The sequence below is a fragment of the Nanorana parkeri genome, unplaced genomic scaffold, assembly GCF_000935625.1.
Source record: "Nanorana parkeri isolate BGI_ZX_2015 unplaced genomic scaffold, ASM93562v1 scaffold1663, whole genome shotgun sequence".
NCBI lineage: Eukaryota > Metazoa > Chordata > Amphibia > Anura > Dicroglossidae > Nanorana > Nanorana parkeri.
Window position 1 is genome coordinate 305,601 of NW_017307931.1, and position 4,236 is coordinate 309,836.

General features: G+C 45.0%; 1 long non-coding RNA gene across 1 annotated transcript in view; it reads left to right on the forward strand.

The window, feature by feature from the left end:
• The window catches only part of LOC108799226, a 16,667-nt gene extending 15,916 nt beyond the window's left edge, over nucleotides 1-751 (forward strand). Inside the window, exon 3 of the long non-coding RNA XR_001942014.1 lies at nucleotides 741-751. This is a non-coding gene — a long non-coding RNA (uncharacterized LOC108799226). The remainder of the gene's footprint in view (nucleotides 1-740) is intronic.
• The last annotated feature ends 3,485 nt before the right edge of the window (nucleotides 752-4,236 follow it).

The following is a 4,236-nucleotide window of genomic DNA, read 5'->3' on the forward strand; positions in this document are numbered from 1 at the left end:
TATTAGGAAATGTGCGGGGGCTGGGAACAAAGCACTGATTCCATGTCGGGAGCATCTGCTCCTCTGCTTCTCATTGCAATGGCCGCCCCTACTATGTCATCATGTTGAAAGAGAGCTCGCCGGTGGCATGGCCGTCCTCTTGCTGGGCTGTCATTGGGCTCCTCTGGCTTCACCGCCTTGGTTCACTGTTTCAGTTGCTAATAAAGACTCCTGACTTTCCTTTTAACTGGACGGCGTACTGGTTCCGGGTCGGAGATTCAGAAACAGTGACGTGTCTGGTCTGGTGAACCCAACCCCGGGGTTGGCCAGTGTCCTAGCAACCAATGACTTGGTTGCTAAGATGCAGGCGAATGCACCTAACATGCGATGGGGTCATTGCTGCACATGCGCAGTTACTTAGAAAGTCTTTCATTGTAGACGTCGGAGCCTGGAGTGGATGGTCCCTTCAAGTCGGTGAAAAGAGCGGTCTTCATGTATTTAGAGGTGCGGTCTGGGAGGGACCAACCAATAAAGTAGATGTAATGTGCGGTCCCCAAATATTTAGAGGTGGGGTCTGGGAAGGACCAACCCAATAAAGTAGATGTAATGGGGGATCTCCCCATATTTACTGGCAGGGTTTAGCTGGGACCAGCCCATAAAGTGGGTGTAATGGGTGGTCCCTCCATATTTAGAGGTGGGGTCTGGGAGGGACCAACCCATAACGTCGATGGAACAAGCGTACCTCTCATATCTAGTGGCAGGGTTTGGGCAGGACCAACCCATAAATTTGGGGTGATGGGTGGTACCTACATATTTGGAGGTGGGGTCTGGAGGGTGACCAACCTGTAAAGTGATTGTAATGGGCCAGCCCTGCATATTTAGAGGTGGAGTCTGGGAGGGACCAACCCAATAAAGTAGGTGTAACGGGTGGTCCCTTTTATATTTAGAGGTGGGGTCTGGATGGGAACAACCCATAAAATAGGCATGATTTGGACACTCCCACACGGAAAGTGGGGGGACAAAATATAAACTGTGGGCGGGGTTAACAGTATCCCGGGATTCAGAACCATCACATAGGAAACTTTGTAGCAACATCCTTACCAACCTGGAGATCCTGCCAGTAACAGCACTTCCTGTTGCAGGCTGACCACCGTAAACCACCCCCCTATGAGCAGCGTTGTCAGCCTGCCGTGTGTTGGCCATCGGGCTGCCTATCGGGTCCATCAAACAAGCAAGCAACTGAAAGAGCTCACACAACAGGGTGACAACGCTGGTGCCAATTGCAAGGCATTGGCTTAGCGTTGTCACCCTCCAGCAGGAAGTGCTGTTACTGGCAGGATCTCCAGGTAAGAAACATTTGTAACAGATCCACAAAATGGAAAAAAATCAAATCGACTCTATACAGCGAGACGCGATGCCGAACCTGCGGAAAACCAGACTCCCAGTATACATGCACTTTAAATGGGGACGCGACCTACATGTGAGAACCGAGAGTGCCGAGTGCGCACAGCCTGAGCCCGGCCCCCCTCCGTCTTCATTATCTCACATCGCACATCCTAATCAGCCGATCCCTGGGAGAGAGGAGGGGGAGGGGAGCCCGGGATAGAGAACACTGGAAGGGAGGGGGTCCTAGAGCCGGGGGAGGGGAGCCCGGGATAGAGAACACTGGAAGGGAGGGGGTCCACGAGCCAGGATAGAGAACACTGGAAGGGAGGGGGTCCATGAGCCGGGGGAGGGGAGCCCGGGATAGAGAACACTGGAAGGGAGGGGGTCCATGAGCCGGGGGAGGGGAGCTCAGAACAAGGACCGAGCGTTGTCACCCTACAACTATCCTGCATGGAAGGATCACCAGGGATCCTGAAAGTTGCAGATTTATAAATATTAATAATGACTTGTGTAACGAGATGAACGTTCTCCTCCGAGGTCTCAGTGGTCGGCTTCCCGCATACAGACAGGAAGTGGGAGGAGTCCGGTGCTGCTGAGGATAACATTCAAAGCCTTCTGCCGCTGGACCAGCTCCGGACAATGGCCGCTTCTGCCTCCAGCTGGCCCAGTTCTGCAGGAATCTTACCCATAATCCCCCTCTTTATAGGACATTCACACCTGCCAAGGACGTCACGTCACTCAGCTGTACAAAGTAATTTTGACTGACATTAATCTTCTCACCGAGGCGATAAAACAAAACAAAAAAAACAACCAAACAAATAAAACCAAAAAAAATAAACAAAACAAAAATACACAAAAATATGAATAAAAAAGCAAACGGGTAAATAAAACAAAAACTAAATAAACAAATAAAAGGAAAATATATGAATAAACTTAAAAACCAAAACAAATGTAAAAAAAACAACAACAACAAAAAACAAATGCGTAAAATAAATAAATAAAACAAAAATTAAATTATCATGAAACAAATAAAACGAGCTAATAAATAAAAAAAAAGATACAAGAAATATTCCAAAATAATGTCCTTTAATGTACTATTCCAGAGGTTTATTCTACAGATTGGTGACCCGGAACTATTTGGCAAAGCATTTAATTTTTTTTTTCTTCTTATAATGTAAACTCCTTTATTTTGTGATAGGACGACTTTGTGTCTGCGGATTACAAGAGGTTTAAAATACTTTTTATGTACATTTGTATAATAATATGGATTTATTACATTTTATATATTAATCCAAATCAATCAATCAATCAATCTGGACTTTATAGCTTCTTATGATTTCCTATATATACATTATGTAACAAACTGTGATTTATTCATTTTTGTCTTTATTTTTGTGTGTATTTCTGTGAGTGCTTGTGGGGGGAGGGGTCACTCAGAAGTGGTTTTGGGATAACAGCAGAGAGGGGAGGGGGGGGGAATCAAGATGGCGCCTATTTATTTGCAACTGTCACACGTCGGCTCAATAGATCGGGAAGTGGGAGAACACATACCGGCGCTCGCCCACTTCTCCATCTCCCTGCAGAGAGCCGTGAATGTCACTCATGGCTCCCTGATCCTCCAGCGCTGACTGGCGGAAAGGACAAGGGACGGGGGCGGGCACAGCCTCTAGATAGGCAGAGCCAGCTGTCACTCATGCAGCTGGGTGGATCTGGACAGTATTGTCGGGTATATAGAGAGCTGTAGCTCCCTATATACTGAGCTTAGGGTCACGGGAGGACCCTTAGGAGATCTATGAGGGAGAAGCCCTGACCCCATAGTTCTCCTTTAAATATTTTTCTCTAGCTTTGTCTGGGTGACATGGGACAGGTTCTCTTTAAAGCCGGCAGCATGACTCCGAATGGTTCTTCATAACTTCCTTCGAGCGCGGAAAAGCATCGCGTCTACGCAATGAACAATGGCCACCGTTCCCATATAGGCCGGGGTCGGGGGGCCACGGTGCATTGGTGTCCCTGACCACGTGTAAGGGGTTGGCGCTACATGAGCGCAGGTTTAGGCATTGCATTGATCGCTGAAGGGGGGGGGGAGTGAAACCGAGAGCCCCCCATTTCCCCCCAAAAATGGACAAAAATCTGGAGACTTCCCAAAAAATGTCACCATTTTGGCGGATTGCATTGGGGGGGGGTCGAAGGGTTTTTAGGGTGCAATCAGCTTTAAATGGGTTAGGGGTGTTATTTTCAACTATCCTGGATCTGTTTTTGTGCCAAAAAAAAGGGCTCCTTGTTACCCTCGTTGTTGTTTTAGTTTTTTCTTTTTTTCAAAAAGAGCGAGGGGGGGAAAAAGTAAAATAAAACAAAAATACAAAAGCGACAGTACGCAGATAATGATAAAATACGCACACAAAAAAAAGACTCAAATGCATACACAAAGAAAAAAAAAATAACAATGATATAAAATAAAAAATATAAGTAGATTTTTTTTCAAGCAAATTTTGGATTATTTACCAGCAAATTTGGACTAGTTGCCCTCTGACTTAAATGAAGTGTGTTTCATTTTTTGGGGGGGGGATTTATTTTTTCAAGCAAATTTGATTAAATAAACTTTAAAAATACCAGAATTACACCCCCATAAAAAACACATTTTTAAATAAGGGAAAATAAGTATATATTTTTTTTCAAGCAAATTTGTCATTTTAAAATCAAATTTAGGATTCTTTTTTCAAACAAAATTGGGTTTTTGTTCACAGAAATTTTAGGGGGTTTTATTCCCAAGCAAATTTTGGGAATTTTAAAACAAATTTAGGATTTTTTTCCCAGCAATTTTGGCCTAGTTGCTCAGTGAGTGAAATGAAGTGTTGATGCTTTTTGTGCTTC